General features: G+C 33.0%; 1 pseudogene; it reads right to left on the reverse strand.

Annotated features, from left to right (window-relative positions):
* Positions 1-10,337: 10,337 nt before the first annotated feature.
* LOC140041118 (angiopoietin-related protein 2 pseudogene) lies at positions 10,338-17,913 on the reverse strand (annotated as a pseudogene).
* Between the last annotated feature and the right edge of the window lie 679 nt (positions 17,914-18,592).

An 18,592-nucleotide genomic window follows, 5' to 3' on the forward strand; every position in this document is an offset into this window, starting at 1 on the left:
TATTTTTCACGCTGCTGCTCTAGCCCGCTACGTCACACGAGATGACTCATTCATTAGATGAAATCAAGCAGCAGTAATAGTACTACACTTTGACATTTTTGTTAAAATGGAAACTTGACTATAATTTATAGGTACCACCTGTTGAATCCAAAAAACGGCTGGGAAAAGAGTCTAATGACAAATCCCAAAGCATTTCTGGTATTTATGAGTCCCATGATATTACTATAATTCACTGTCAGATAATCATTGAATTATTATCAAAACAGTCCATTGAAGTTTTTGTTTGTAATAGGATACTTGAAGTATCTAGGCTTGATGAAGTGACCCCCAGACTTGACCTTAGCAATAACAATAAGCAAGCAGCGTTTTTTGTAAGAAATATTCTTGTTTAAAACTGTAATTGGCTGAATCACGATTTAAAAGAATATGTGTGTTTTAATCATTGACAGTACCCAAATGACTACAATTTAATTGTTAAGTTCAAAGTATGGAACCCGCAAAGTAATATTTTCACCCGTATTACAGTAAAGGGTTTGTACTGTTTTCTTAATTATCAGTAGGCCTACAATTAAATCAATTAGTGTATGTCAATGGCAAAAGTTGAAATGAACTATGGTGACCAATTAATACAGAAACAGGAAGTTCCTAAGTCCTGTGGGGCTATGTTTGTGTCCAGTTGTGACAGTTTTATCCTAAATTTCGTCAGTCTATCTTGAGATCTGATCGAGAAGCCTCAGAAAAAGGGTATGTTTTACTTTACTTTTGTATTAGATTTTGTTAATTTTATGCTTAGGATTTAGATTTTTTTTTGGCTAAGCTCTTAGACTGAATTGAATTTATATTTTGTAGACTAAGTTATATTTCTTTTTAACTATTATTTGCTTGTTAACAAATAATTGACGTCACTGTCATGCACAATAATGATTGATAGGCACATGCCAGTTAAATTATATATTTACTGCCAAGAAAGGTGTAGTGTAGTGCAGGTTTATCAAGTATCAATTTATTTTGAGCCTTTGTATTTTTAGTTAAGACTTTTTATGTTGTTATTCTTAGTTTAAGTATACTTTTGAGACTTCATTGCTCAAATGTATTTATTTTTAATCTATACATTTAAAGGCACTCTTTAATTAACTTGCATAGTGTAAAGAAGCTGAATCTATAACTTTTTGTTTGTTATAATGACCAACAAAATGAGTTTGTCAGTCCTATCAAATATGTTGAAGTATTGCAAAATATTCACTTGATTTATTTTAGGCTGTATGTGGTATATACGAACATGAAATAAGACTTCGTATGAGGCCAGTGCCAAGAGAGCCACTGAGCTGGTAAGACATTAAGATATAATTGTTAATTACAAGTTATATTAGTGTAATGTGGTCGTTTTCTAAAGAGAATTGGAAATCCTTTATTTTCACGAATAATTGTATTTTGATATTTATAGTTATGCATTGCTGCTCAAATTTAATTTAGTTTATTAAGTTTATTATATATCCTTAATGTAATATAATGTTGCGTTGAGGTACTAATGAAGACTCTTACTCGCTTGACTGTCGTAACACATTGTTTATTCAGTATAATACTTCAGTACAATATACAACTATAAGTATAGATAAGGAACGGAGGATCAATGATGCTGTCGGTGAGGTGTGAAGTGTGTAAGTCTGCTTCTGAAGAAGTGGCTGTGAGGTGTGTGCTCCGTGAAGTGGCTGTAAGGTGTGTGCTCCGTGAGGTGGCTGTAAGGTGTGTCTGGGCCCTTCTGAAACTTGGGAGTATATTGGCCCTCGGTTCATTTACATATGTCACTACGTAATCTGTGAGGGTAACGATTGGTCCTAAGTTGGTCCAGGGGTGTTTAAGTGGGAATGATTGATCTTATCTGGGGAGGTTATAATGATGAATTGGCCCTGTCGAATCTCTGCTTAAAACTGTCAATATCTAATTGTTTTACGATGGGAACAGTCACAAAATTAAGCTAAGTGTTTTCTTTAGGGATTCTATTATAAACTAAATGGTCAATAAAACATCTGGACAAACTCTCCTCTGGACTTTCTGGGTCAAGTTTGTGAACCTATTTGAATTCCGATACAAAGGTCGATTTCTTAAATATAAAAGTATATCGTTATATTACATTTTTTGTATGGAGTTTAATACCTTGTATTATATATTTTCAGTTTTGTCGTTTTGCTGTATTTCTTGTTATTCAAATAAAATCATATGAACCCAACAGTGCTTTGCCGTTTCTTTTTCTGACATCCGACCATGCCCTGTAATATCCCGTATTACTACAAAATGTATTGTAGATGGAGAAGCATTCTATATACTTAAGTTTAGAGTTTACGATTTTTTATTTTCTTTTTCTATTTATACGTTTATTAATATGGATGATATTTCCGAAATAAAAAGAAATTGAATTGAATTGAATTGAATTAACATGAATTAATTTTTCATATGTTGTTTTCACATAGCTACCACAGTATTATTTAATACACTGCACTCTCCTCACCTCTGCTGGCTTGATGACAACTTGAGCAAAAAAAAACCAACCACCTGACATGTTTTAACTTCAGATGTTGACTTTTCCAATGGCATTGTCTAGTTAGGAATCAAAAAGTAATATAGTACAATGTTGTATATATGATCTAGAAATGGATATACAGTATATATAGCATTATAAGATAAAGTTGTTCCTATTCATTCTTAAATCAATATTTGAGTGTCTACTGTATTTTGTTTTCATTAATTCTAAAAGCCAGCAAAACTTCTTTTATCTTGTTTAAAAATCTCAATTATTTCTGTGTTTACCTTTGAAATGTACTTACTTTAATTGTGTTAACTAGATGGTACGCTCGCTTCGCTCGAGTACCATCTAGGTCGTGCCCACAGATGGTTCTCGAATACATAATAATTTCAGCGTTAAAGAACTGGCGATTTCAAATGTACGTACCGCAGGACAATAATACATGTCGTTTACAGGAACGAATAAATAGACACTGTGATTTATGTACTCAACTAAAATTAGCACCCTGGGAATTACTTCCGAAAGAGAAACTTGTCACAAAATGAGACACATTGTCAAGTCAAATTTAAACAAACTTAATTTGTGTTTTGTATGTAACATTAGGGTTGAGGGATGGGGAAGAGGATGGGTGCAAAGAAGAACAATTTTTAAATATATTCTTTATCCATTTAGTAACGAAATATTAATTGTTTTCATGTTTTACAAATAATATACCACTATACACAGTAAAACATTTAATACTTTGTTGAAACTATCACCGTCGATTGAAATAGTATAGTACATGTAACGATACATCACTACGACGTGTATATGTTTATATAATTTAAAACAATTTGTGAAAACCACCTCTATTCGGGCAAAATCATAAATTCGATTTAATGGTCAATAAATATTAAATTATCTAACTCAACTTAATTAGTAGGCATAATGGTTTTCAATTGTTTCTTAGAGCCAATTCATACTTAAGTTGGTTCCTACCCTACCCTCCAAAGTTGTTCTGCGTTTAGTTAGGGCATGTGATGTACCGTAGGCCCATCCTCTACTGGTTTTACAACGCTACTCATGCCAGTGAGGGAAGGGTGGTGATGTGTGTGGTTTAACTGCAATAATAAAGATGTGTACATAATATACGGCGAGTGAAAGCGCTAGCTCATTATCTGTTTAAAAAAAATGTATATCCAACCTCTGCAGCACAGATTGAAATGGTTGGGTTGGTTGAAAAAAAAAATGGATCGAATTTCTGTTATGAGTATACAGTACTTGCCTTTACGACGCCTGAGGGAATAGACACTTGTGGAACAGAGATTGGAATGTTCCATTCATCGCAAATCAATACATTTGTATAAACGTATATTAAATCTATCAAAATAGTATTTTTTTTTAAATCGGCCTGTCTTCAACATTATGATGCTGTACTCGAGCTGTTCAACCGGTTTTCAGCCATTAAAAACAATTATCGTAGGAGGAGATAGGAAAATGCGAAGCATCCTCGTATTATTGTCTGCGGGTATTTTTCAAGACGGACATCCATTAGACAGTGTATACCGCGATCGAAAAACACTCCTATTTGGGGCAAACCGTTGAACCTAAATTCGTTTTAATCGTCAATAACTAATTATCGAACTCAATTTAATTAGTAAACAGGGTTACATCTGGTGGTTAAAATCAGTACCGAAAGTACGAACCAACTTTATAAACCATCGAGTAAACATTCTAGAAATAACGCGCGATTTACCGAATTTTGCCCTTACGTAAATTTATATATAGATTTGATTTTGATAATTTTGAGTTTAATTTTATATTTTCTTTTGTCCATTTATATACTGTATTTTGTTTATATTTATGTAGTTAAGAACTGAACCACTTTGGAAATCAGTACATTGTGTTGAAAGTGTATTTCAGAATAAATAAAGAAAGATTAAATAAATAAATTAAAATACAAAATTGAAGAGTCAAAGAATATAGTGTGCACTGTAACATGAACCTTTGAAGCATGCAGTCACAAATGAAAAAGAAAACAGAATCTTGTTAATATATTTAAATATACATACTGTTTACTGAGTACGGCCATACTGCGTTGAGACACCGGTTCGAAGTTAAGCAACGTTGGGCCCGGTTGCGTTCTGGATGGGAGACCGTCTAGAAATCGCTGCGGGTGCTGTATATACTGGAGAGTGATGGTGTAATGGTAATATCGGACTAGCATGTGATAGGCATAGGTTTGAGGTTATCTGTACCATACTAATTGCATCCTTAGGCAAGATGCTTTACTCTCATTGCCTCATCCTTCGGTAGGCACTGCACTGCTGGCTGCCGTGGGTCCATGGAGGGCCTAATCCGAATTTCCTCAGTTTCCAGTTAAGCTTGAGGACAAACCTTTACCTTTACCTTTTACTGTTTCTTCATTCTTGTTTTGTTTGTGTATTTAATATTTAAAATTATAGATGTTTATTGTGTTACTGTTTAATATTTTTTAATGTCCCCTAGTCGCTTATTTTCTTTCATATTTTTGTACATTTATGCATTTCATTGTCGTCTGGGGAATTGTCTTCTTTTGTAAAGCTTCAAAAGCATCTTAGTAACAGTTCCGTCTGGAGAACAACGACTTAGTTAAATATTCTTGCAGTCTTCTGTTGTTCAATTTTTGTAATATTTTGATTTGTGGTGAAAAGAATGTTTACGGTAATCTTAACAATGTCTGTTTTCTGGTTGTGTAATTAGAAAGAAGTAAATAATGATTGAAAATAAATTACATAAAATAAATAATTAAATATCCAAATAAATAACATTAAATGTTAACATCAAAAGGGTGGCTCAAGTTTATGCTTTGCAGGAGCGACGGGCATAAGGTAGAAACATGAGCAAGAATACTGTACTTACCACCCGTTAGATAATCATTTTTGAAATGGTGCATGTGAGGGCACTTGCTGCTGACCACCTGCTGTCTTGACCTCTAAGTGACCTGATTGTGACGTAGGAAAATTGTTTGAGAATCAGTAAACGCAGCATTCGGTATTTGCAAAGAAATTGGTCTAAAAACACATTTTTTTAGAAATAAAAGGTGCCCCAGCTCGAACAGCGCTATTATCGGACTTGCAGTTGAGGAGGAGATACCGGAACAAACTTTGGCTTAGTGCTATTATAATATGATGATCAACTAACAAAACATCTTAAACAGCCCTTTTGCTCGAGATTACATATCCAACCTTTCCAGAACTTGGAACCATCCCTAACCCTCAATTTCACTTAAAATCTAAAACCCACTCCAAAAATCATTTCATTGCCCCTGTATTGAACTAATAGTATATTTTTGAATATCTTTTAAAAAAAAGTGACCAATAATCAAATCTGATGTAATAATAAAACAATTAAAGCGTTAAATTTGACTGTTATAAGACAAAGTTTAATGTACCCTACCTAGTGAGTTTACTGGTAAAATTATTAAATAAAGAAGTTAAATTTAATTTTGATCTTCATTGTTCTTTTAGGCTTGAAGCTGTTCATTGTGGGTGTCTTCCATTGTGTCCTAACCAGCTGGTTTATCCTGAGATATTTCCAAGTAAGTTCAAATCTTATGAGTTCAGAGTTCTCAACTTGCTATAATGGATTTCATTAGTTTGGATAAAAAAAATTCTGTAGTAATTACACAATTTCAATAGTTGTGTACATGTTTCAGAGCATGTACAAAATGAGATTCAGAAAGGCTATCACACTGTGATTGTGTTTTGACAAATTGTAATTCAGAAATGGAAATGGAAATCCAGAACAAGGGCTTTTCGTGGATTTTGGTTCGATGATTTGTCCGTCATAATTTTGTGTTTTATTAGGGGTTTCTCATAATTTTAAGCCAAATCATAAATTTGCCTAATATGTATTTCCATAATATGTATTTCCATAGTATTTATCGCCATTTCCATATATTATATGGCAGCACTGAAATAAGTAATTCAATATTCCAATAATAAAGATGTATTGTCCCTTTGACTAATTCAAACAAAATTTTGAAGTATCATAATAGTTATTAACTTTCACCAAAAATGTGTCCAAAAAAATTAATTTAACTGAAATACAGACTTTTTTTGTTAAAAAAATAACTTTGACTTCCAGTCAAAGTTTGGCTACTCTGTATGCATAATCATAAAACTTCCTCGCGATCTGTGTGAAAACACCTTCTCAACCGTGACGAGTTGTAAACAATCCTAATTAGCAGCATACTCGTGGTTTAAAATCTTTGTTTACTTTCTCGCGACGATTTTTCAGATGAAATCAAATTAATTAACCTGTTAATTACGTAAACTTGTTGTTTTTGGCTCGAATTTTTGACATCTACTTCTAGTAAGATAACCTGTGGCGTCCCGCAAGGGACTAAGCTTGGTCCCGTGTTATTCTTGGTGCTCATTAATGATGCATGTGTCGGAAGCTGCAGAAGGTGGAAATACGTAGATGACCTCACCCTGTTAGTTAGTAAAGGAGCAAGGCCTGCAATGCAAGAGATGCTTAATGATGTTAATGATTGGTGTAGAAAGAATAATATGATCCCAAAGCCCTCTAAGTGCCATACTGTTAACTTTTTGAAAGACATCAGCGTTGACGCTGCGTCTCCCATTTTTAATCTAGATGGCTCCAACCTTGATGTAGTAGAACATATGAGATTGCTTGGCGTCATAATTCAAAGTAATTTGAAGTGGGACCTCAACACCCAAGATATTGTCTCACGGGCATCAAGAAGACTCTTTGCTCTATGTATTTTTAAAAAAGTCAGTGTTGTTCTTGATGACCTAATCACTGTGTACACTTCCTACATTAGGCCCATCTTGGAATACGCTTGCCAGGTATGGCATGGTGCTATTACCAAGAAAATGGCCAACAGCATTGAGACCATTCAGAAAAGAGCATGTCGAATAATGTTAGGTGCTACCTACATTTCCTATGACAATGCCCTAGAGGTTACAGGGTTACCTTCTCTCGAGGCAAGGAGAGACACTCTTATGTTGTCCTTTGGCAGGGGGTTACTCAAGTCCAACTGTTTTCGAGACATGCTACCTCCTTGCCAAGGGCAGAAGAGAAGAGAACCCTTAGGTCTAATACAACTAGTACCGGAAGTCTCCTTCCCCCCAAGTGTAAAACTGAAACCAAAGGTCTGCCATACATACGATTGTTAAGTTTATTAATGCTAACTGATATGGGTTGATTTCCATGATTATTTCTTACTTTCTCGATGCCGTTTTGACTTTTTATATAATAATTTTAATAATGTATACTAATAATAATCTTAAATAATAATAATAATAATGACGTACTTAATTTTATGAACGAATAATATTGTATTTTGTGTTTTATAATATATAGTTATTTTTCTATACTGTTTATAATTGTGCCTCTTTTACTTGTAATTATATGTATATTGATTGTAAACAAACGTTATCAGCCAATGGCTGGTGTTTTTGTATGTGTTTTTAAACCTAAATAAATAAATAAATTATGACAGGTAGCGTTAGGTTCGACGACAGTGATATTCCGTCGGCTTCACATACAATGTAAATAGATAGATAAATGAGGAAAGTAAGTAGATTAAATTCTCATGAGCCTTTATGACTCTTTTATTCATAAACTTGCCAACTACAGTATTGATTAATAACAAAGATACAAGAACTACGGGATTTTAAAGTCAATTTACGTCTCACTCACTCAAAATCAAAACGAATACAGAACAACAGTTATTTAAACATCTACGACGATTCTGCAGAACACCAAATATTGTACGTAACTATGACAGAAGTACACTGAATGAAATCACTGCAAAATGTAGCTGGACATCTCTCAAGCAACAATATCTAACACTGCTTTCAAGTCAAGAATCATAATGGTGTATCACAATTTTTCAAGATGCATAATTGGCGTGAATGGTAAATCAATAACTTATGTACTACTTTTAAATTGGTATTCACTTTTATTATACCTGCCTTAGTACAATTCCAACTAATTTGATACATCTCATAACCCCGGACACCAGTATCTCCCTGTATTCACCAACCTCCACCCCTCTTCAATCACATCCCTCACTCGGGTGGAAAAAAAATCCTTCCCAGAAACCAAACTATAGCTTCATAATAAGAGGCCAAGAGGATTATGCACAACCATGATAGGCCTATGGTTTAGATACTTTGCAAACTGTGTAAATTAATAGGTGTCGTATTGGCTAATGATTAAAATATCAAGACAGCTACGTATGATACTGCTGAATTACCTTAGCCCAAGGCTTTTTTACTCCTCTCCCTATCCCAGCCACAATCAACAAACCCTAACTCCTTTCTAGAACAGTTCAATCCCAATCATGTTGTCCTTCATTAGCCCCAAAACGCCAGTATCTCCACCCCACTAGGTTTGAGACGTTTCTAGTATAAATTATATTGAGCCATACAGTATATCACTCCCAACCCATAACCCCGCAGTGGAAGTTTTTTTTAAATATAGTTTAAAACATTTCCAGTAGAGTTTCAGCCATGTTGATAGGCCTACGACCCACCCCAAACTCCCAACCCAAACTCCCAACTCCTTTCCAGAAATACTCCCAACTCCTTTCCAGAAATACTTTTTCAAATTGATAGCCTACTACTCTTAGCCCAAGCAAAAATCCCCACCATTCCTTTTACCGCAACTCCCCCTCCCCCTCCTGACTTTGGGAATTTTTTAAATGTAGTTTAAAACCTTCACAGACAATTGCAGTAATTTTGATAGCCATAAGTATGGTTACGTGCAGAAACAGAAATTTGTATAACGAACAGAAAAACACAAAAAGTGGAAAAAAAGTTTGGAATTTTGACCCATAACATGTATTCAAGATGGCGGATGATGTTCAATATAGTTTAGAACCTTCCCTGTACCATTACGGTCATTTTGATACCCCATATGTGTGCAGTAACAAAAATGTGTATAACTAACATACAAACATCAAAGTACAAGCAGATTCATAAGTTAAATTCATACAAAAAGAATTGATCAAATTTTTGTTTTTTCTGAAAGTGATTTTTGACGCTAATACATTCAAAGTTGAATTTTGTAGTTGTTTATTTGCTTTTTAATATTTATATACTTTTACCTTTACCTTGGAAAATACATTAGCATTCATCTTGTGTTTCCTTATGTCACTAATTTCTTAGATCAAAACCAATATAATAAGATATATAATATGTAGGCCTACATTTATTGTAAGTTTTTATTTAATTTTTAATCATTTCAAAACAAGATTCAATTTAAAAACTACTGCAAATATCCATTGAAAATACTCCTAAAATTAGATTAAGATTTATGATTAGATATCAATTTGATTTTATTAATTAAAAACAACAATAATAATAATGTTACTATTATGCATTTATTAGCATAGTTTTAAAATATTAATTAAATTCTTAATAAAATTAATAATTTTTTTACATTATATTATTTGGTATAATATTTAAAAATGATTAATAACAACAAATTCATTGTTACTATATTATATACTTTAAAATTCAAAATAAAAAATTCCATATAATAAATTTTAAACAAATCACAGTTGATATGACATTGACAATATATTGATTATTAATGTTATAACATTTGGATTATTATAATAAAATAATTATTTAATGATAAGGCAAAATGATATTCAAAAGAAACAAAGAAGAATCTAAATTATTCAATAATTACAGATTCTGATTTGTTATGGTGCTCTTTTAACCATCATCCCTTCAAAAGCATTCCAGTTGATGCCTTTAGAATCATGTGTATCTGGTGTAAGGTAAATCCCATTCAGGTCTGAATCATGAACATTCTCTTATGGTGCTCTTTTAACCATCATCACTGTCTTCTTGAGACTGTTGTTATTATTATCGAAATGATACCAGCTGATGCCTTTATTACCAACTGTACCTGGTGTAAGGTAAAGGCCATTCAGGTTTGAATGATGACAGTTATTGTACCACCAAGCACCTTTGTTATACTCAGCACAGTTACTACCACTATTCTTATCATTGTCTCTATCATACGTTGTAAATTGGTGACCATTGCTGTGTTCCAAAGAATCACCTAAACAAACAAGATAATATTAGATCATCTTTAGTTTACTTCATAAATCTTAAATTAACATTCATTTTTAAATATTTGTTTTTCTTTGTGTTATAAAATAAAAGATATTTGATATACAAAAAGGGAAAATAATAATATACAGTATACCCTAAAATTCGTAATATATTTTATAATTGATTTCATTTATCTGTAAATTGTATGCCATAAATTAAATCATAGCACAATTATATAAATAGTTTTTTTTATATGTACTGTATATATATTTTTTATTAACTACTCTTATATCATAGTTGCTTTATTTTAATATTTTATATATTTTGTTTTGTCATAGTTAATTTTACTTTAAAAGCAATGCATTTAATAATGAAGAAGAAAGAAGAAAACACAAGTTATATGAAACTGTACTAGATTCACACTATGATTTTTAATTTCAATTTCTTTAACTTTATTTTGTGTACTTTTAAATCAGAGTGGTCCTTAGTTGTTATAACTGGCTCCTTTTTGAGGGACCACTGTCTAAAAAATAACTTTAATGTGCGAGTGGGCTATGTTATTGTAAGGTACAAGGAGGATTTTTACAACAAAAATTATTTTGGGTAGAGAATTCTATAATTCTGTAGTTACTGGCAGTAATTATATTTTGTTATATCTAACCTGTTTGTGCAATTATTTAGCAAGCTTGTTTGGATATTAATCATACATATACTGTTGCATTGACTGCCTCATAAATGCCTACTACATTAATCATACACATACTGTTGCATTGACTGCCTCATAAATTCCTACTACATTAATCATACACATACTGTTGCATTGACTGCCTCATAAATGTCTACTACATTAAAACAAAAATCAGTAAATGTAGTTACTGCAGTAAATGCAGTATAATAATTTTAACATGATCTATTGATAAGATAAGTTGTTGTACTGTGGGTATGTGAACATTTTAATAGATTCGTTTCAGGCCTGTAAGAAGGAATTGCGAAGTGGGAGGTCCATCCAAAAATGTACTTTATAGACAGTTTACATTCAAGATGATCACCTTTGGGCTTTACATTATATTTGAGAAGCGACATCAATTGATAATCAAAAAGTATCAAATGATTATCATTTGTTGTTTAAACTTTTAAATATTGTGGTCTAATTATGACATGACTGGCTAAAACATGGGGCTATATGTCACAAAGGCGTAGAAGTTTTTTTTGCATGAGATTCACTTCAATATCATTATTAGAATTGTTTTGTTCCATTTTCAGATGTTTTTAGAAGCTTTTCTTTTAATGTTTGTCCAATTTCTTTAGCTTTAGTATGTTGCGTATACCGTTATTTTTAGTCCTACTGTATGGGCCTTGGCTATGATCCCGGATGTTTATAATATGGTGCCTTGTCAAGAAAAGCGGTCATCTATTTGACCTTTGTAATACAAAAAAATCAATATTTTAAAAAATTAATTTAAACGATCACAAAAGATCTGAAATATCTAAAGGTAACTTTACAGGTTTGATGGTCCTTGACATACAAAAGGCCTTTGATACAGTCAACCATCAGATATTATTGCAAAAACTGGTTCATATGGGCATTGATAAAGAAGAAAGATTGCAAACAAATGACATCAGTAAATGGCGTTCAGTCCCAACCATGTACTATATCTAGCGGAGTTCCCCAAGGTAGCATTTTAGGACCTCTTTTTTATGTTATATGCTGAAGATACAATATTGAAGTCCAAATCTGGCATCATGTAACAACTGGCTTATACTGTAAACAACAAACTATCATTACATCTTGATAAAACTGAGTCAATATTTTTTGGTACTAAAAGAAAACTTAAGAATGTTCTTGATTTTGCTGTTATTTTTAAAACTAAGTTGATATGTAAGAAGAATATGATCTCATATCTTGGTTGTTTGCTTGATGAAGACCTGTCTGGAGAATCTATGGTTCAAAAAGTTCTTGGTAAGAATAATTCAGGACTTAAATTTTTGTATAGACATTCTGCATGTCTAAATTTCTTTTCTCGCAACATTCTATGCTCTGCACTCATTACCTGTCACTTTGATTATGCATGTTGCTCCTGGTTTCCAGCTGTTTCTAAAAAACTTAAACAAAGACTTCAAAACAGTCAAAATAAAGTTGCTAGGTCTATAAAATAAATATATAAATAATCGAGCACATATTGGTAAAGACGAACTGAACCAAATCGGTCAATTATTTTTAGAGGATAGAATTTGCCAACTCAAACTAAATCATGTTCATAAGATTTTTTATGGAAAATCTGTACCTTATTTGACTGAAAAGTTTAAAAGAGTTTCATCTAACCACCTTTATAGGACTAGAAGTAGTGTCAATGGTTTCAGTTCCTAAATCTGATAGTCAAATATCTCAAACTTTTTATTATACAGGCAAAAAATATCCACAAACGGTTTCAGATTTTCACCAACTGTAAGTTAATCTTTGAGAAAATTCTTTCCGATTTTTTCACACTCGATCCCAGGCCAACAATCGAACGGGCCCACCGAGATGGTAAAAGTATGAACGGTAAGCCAAGGCATATCATTGCCCGTTTTCTCTCATACGCTTCTAAGATTGAAGTTATGAAACAACGAAGTTCTGCGCTAGATAGCCAGAAATTTTATATCATAGATGATCTTACTGCTGCCGATCTACTGGAAAAAAAGAAATGGAGATCACAAGTAAAAGAGATGTACAATAAAGGTACCAAGCTTCGTTTTACGGCTGGAAAATGGCGAACTTCAACTGGCATTCCGGTAAACTTTTCGAAATTCCATTGAAATAGTTCCGGTAAACTTTTCGAAATTCCATTGCCATACTAGTGATCGGAATGTTGTTGTAAACACTTGGACTGACTAAGAATCTTTTATCCATTATTTTCCTTACATCTGCATACTTTGCTTAATTTGTACAAGCCACTTGATTGATTTTACATAATAATTTTACAATAGCGTTTTCAGGAGTCTGTTCTCACATAATTGCATTGTCATAAGATGTTTAAATCACTTAAAACCATTTATTCACCTTTGTTTTATTGTTACCCCCCAATTCTTAACTTGTTTCTTTATATTTACGTTCTTGTACTTTTCTGTTTTTACGTAACATTACCAGGCATCTTTTATTACATACTATTGAATAAACTGATCACTACTTCCCAAAGCAGACCTAGTATTGATTTATGTAAGCTCCCTACGTATTTACCTGCTAATAAACCCCCTAATGTAAAAGAATGGGAAATGTACAATCAATTAAGAAAAGTTAAAGTAAAAAAGTCCCCGGGCCCTGATAATGTGCCTAACAGATTAATAAGAGATTTTGCATGCGAACTAAGCATCCCTATGACTAATATCTTAAATGCCTCCCTCAGTGAGGGTCATGTCCCAACTATGTGGAAAGATGCTATTGTTACTCCGGTTCCCAAAGAAAATGGTTGTACTAGGGTTGACAAATTTCGACCAATCTCACTTACATGTATCCTAGCTAAGGTAGCTGAGGGCTTCATTAAAAAATGGCTCTTAACAGATATCGAGAAAAATCTTGATAACAACCAATATGGTTGCCGTAAACACTTTTCTACAACCCATAATTTGGTTGATCTACTAAATGTGTTCTATGAAGGTAGTAACATTCCCAAATCTGTTGGTCAGTTAGTTTTAACTGACTTTAGTAAAGCATTCGATTGTGTTGACCACACAATAGCAGTTTCTAAATTAGTAACACTTGGTTGTAGACAACAAGTACGCTATAAATCCACCTTATCAATGAGTGTTAATCTAACATGTGGCGTCCCTCAAGGTACGCTCCTTGGGCCTATGATCTTTCTTGCTCTAATTAATGATGCCATGCAAGACTCGCCATGTAAAACTTTGAAATATGTAGATGATTTGTGCATAGGACAGATAGTAAAAAAGGATGTAATTTCCTCAATTCAGAATGATGTTGCTTTACTGAATGTATGGTCTAATGAAAACAAACTAAAACTTAACCCAACTAAATGTAAAACTATGTATTTTAACTTTCAAAGAAATCAATATGAACATGAACCCCTTTTCATTGGTAATGCTACAATTGAAATCGTTAATGAAACTAAGTTACTAGGTTTATGGATACAAGCTAACCTCAATTGGGACCGTAACGTTAAAGAAATTGTATCCAAAGCCAGCAGACGTCTGCATATATTATGTAGATTAAGAAAGTTCAATCTTCCGAAATTTGATCTTGTAGATGTATTTAAGAGTTACATAAGACCAAGTGTTGAATATGCTGTCCCAGTATGGCATTCTAGTCTCACTAAGAAACAAAGTGATATGATAGAATCTGTCCAAAAAAGGGCTTGCAGAATAATATTGTGTAATGACTACATATGTTATGACCAAGCACTCAATGATCTTTCTTTATACACTTTATCTGATAGAAGGCGTAATCTATGCTATAAGTTTGCTCTGAATTGTTCAAAAAGTATTCATTTTGGAAAATGGTTTCCAGTGAAGAATGTAAGTAACATGAAACTACAGTAAGACGTGTAAAGTATCAACAACCCAAATGCAGAGTTGAAAGATATAGAAAAAGTGCAATACCATACCTTATCTCGCTTCTAAATGAATAATCAGTATATATCACCCAGTACAGCTTTGCGATTCTTATTGATGCTTTTAGGTGTTTTTTTCTTTTCTATTTTAATATTTTAAGCTAAACTTTTTGAATGTTCCTGTATTGTATTTCTTGTGTAAATTGCCTCCTTTTTTATATTTTTTTATCATTGGTTTTGTACTTTTATACAAATTTTAATATTGAACAAATGTAAATGTCTTTGTAATTCAGCTAAGGCTGCGATAATGATATTGAAATAAATGAAATGAAAAAAAAAAAAAAATTATGTACCGAATTTAGCAAGCTTGTTTGGATATTAATCATACACATACTGTTGCCTCGACTGCCTCATAAATGCCTACTACATTAATCATACATATACTGCTGCCTCGACTGCCTCATAAATGCCTACTACATTAATCATACACATACTGTTGCATTGACTGCCTCATAAATGCCTACATTAATCATACACATACTGTTGTATTGACTGCCTCATAAATGCCTACTACATTAATCATACACATACTGTTGCATTGACTGCCTCATAAATGCCTACTACATTAATCATACACATACTGTTGCATTGACTGCCTCATAAATGCCTACTACATTAATCATACACATACTGTTGCATTAACTGCCTCATAAATGCCTACTACATTAATCATACACATACTGTTGCATTAACTGCCTCATAAATGCCTACTACATTAATCATACACATACTGTTACATTAACTGCCCCATAAATGCCTACTACAACATTAATCATAAACATACTGTTGCATTGACTGCCTCATAAATGTCTACTACATTAAAACAAACTAAAATCAGTAAATGTAGTTACTGCAGTAAATGCAGTATAATAATTTTAAAATTATACCTATTGAATGTCCTTTGACCTTGTGAGTTGTTGCATTACAGAATAGAAGTTGTTGTTGTACTGTGAGTGCATTTGAACATGTTAGATTTGTTTCAGGCCCGTAAGAACCAATTTTGAAGTGGGAGGTCATCCAAAAATTTACGTTATAGAGTGTTTAGAGAGTACTTTGCATTCACCTTTGGGCTTTACATTATGTGAGACGTGGATAATAAAAAAATATCAAATGATTAGTATTTGTTGTTTAAACTTTTAAATATTGTGGTCTAATTATGACATGACTGGTGAAAACATGGGGCTATTTCACAGAGGCGTAGAATTATTTTGCATGAGATTCACGTCAATATCATTATTAGAATTGTTTTGTTCTACTTTTCAGATGTTTTTAGAGGCTTTTCTTTAAACATTTGTCCAATTTCTTTAAGCTTTAGTATGTTGCATATACCGTTATTTTTAGTCCTACTGTATGGGCCTTGGCTATGATACCGGATTTTATAATATAATGGCTTGTCAAGAAAAGCGGTAATCTATTTGGCCTTTGTAATACAAAAAATAGCTATATATTAAGCTAAATTAGGCCTAAGACTAAAATATCAACAAACGAAAAGTTATTCACGAAAAATGTTGTACCTGAAAACGTTATTTGCAGTATTAATTTGAAATCAGTTTCTTTTATTTCTAACCTAAATAATTTCCAAATATTTTGGTCAAATTCAATTTCCGTTCTTTTATTTGATATTTTTTACATGATTTGCAAATAGAAATAAAATTTATTGCAAAATCAAAAATACAGAGATATGTGGTCAAGGACCACTTCATTAAATTTTGGAGGCAATCCGGACCACGCTCTTAATTCTGGACCACTTTTTAGTATTATTTTCAAATCTTCAGATGTTAAAAGATAAGACAGAATTTTCAAAAGCCGGCAAGCAGTCTAAAAGTAACAAGTAAACTGGAATTGGATTGTCCAAAAACCTCATTTTTGTACAAGAGGCAAGAGTTATAATTTGTGATTTGTAATTTTAAAACATAATTTTATTTAATGTACAGTTTTTTTGATACGAGTAGTTTTAAAAAACCTATTTTTTTACAAATGTATTGAATGCACTAACCTGCAGTTCCTGTTTATCCACTGATTGTCAACTTATAGTTAGAGTCCTCAGGACCAATGCCAAAGTGAGAATATCTTGCAAACTTCATTTTGTCTAAGTGGTCCCTCATCTCTACTAAGAGCTCAAAACCTCCGTCAGATGTTATACGATTGATTTGTTCGTTACCAAGCCAGAACTCTGTGTTCACATTTCCAAAACCCTCTTTGTATTCTAACCAATTACGGTAGAAATCAACTGATCCATCTTGTCTTCTCTGTATAACCTGATAATGAAATGATCTATACTCTAAAGACTTACTAAAACATTGATGGCAAGCCCATCAACTGGAGTAAATGGAAATAAATGAATTAAGAACCTGACCACTAATATTACGATGAAGGTACCATGTGTAAACTTGTGTATTTAACATTAATATAATGAACGCCGAACACTTGGACAGTAATCCGTGGATTAGCTTACCACTTGCGTGAACCACGCCAGTCTTGTGCCGTACATGTGAACGTACCCTTAGCAGGGAGTTGTACTCCCTGCCCTTAGTAAGCTCTGCCAAGGCTTTTGGAATTGCACTTGCTGATATCTTTGAATAGGTTGGCCTATACTTACCGTCCAACCTCCATCTTTTCTCATGTCACAGTATACAATTAACCGTGGACCTCCATCAATTTGCCGTATCACATATTCACCACTCACAGCATAAGGATAATGTTGTAAAATGTCACCACAGTCCCTCATAAAACACTCTAAAATTGCACAGTTGGCATTGGCATTACACGATCACATTTTGTTTTGAATACGCAATATTTCAACATAAATTGTGAAGGTTTTATTCAGTGATGTAGCCACAAGAAATAAAGTGGTGCGGTTGTTGCAAGAAAAAGGAACACTCCCATGTGCAGCCCATGGTTGTCAAAGGCCTGTGGTGAAAAAGTGGTCAGTTTGAAACCGTACCTACCTGCCCTGTTATTTCAAAGTATTTTTTAACAAAAAGGTTGTTAATAATGTTAGCATACAATTCATTTTTTTAAAAGAGGATTTAATTTAAGTTTTTTCAACTTGTTTGCATTGTCGTGAGATGTTTTCCAAGTGATTGTACTAACGTTCTTGTGACCAATGAATCATTCATTCATAGAAAGTACTGATGTAGAAGTCGGCGACTCTACAATGGACCAGAGACCTGAGTTGTATATTTTTTTTGTCTCCATTTTTCGTTTAAATACTTTACTTACTTGGAGGAATTGGTAGACACACGTCATCCTGACATGAGTGAAAGGTAGCCAGTACAGCTAACATACAGCAGATCATGAATGCTTTAGAATACGTTTTACGCCGTGGTTAGGATTCCGGTACCGGAACTCAACTTCCCACCGTTATGGAATCCGACACGCTATTGCGCATGCCCAGAGCGAAGTAA

This window comes from Antedon mediterranea, chromosome 1 (genome assembly GCF_964355755.1).
Source record: "Antedon mediterranea chromosome 1, ecAntMedi1.1, whole genome shotgun sequence".
Lineage (NCBI taxonomy): Eukaryota > Metazoa > Echinodermata > Crinoidea > Comatulida > Antedonidae > Antedon > Antedon mediterranea.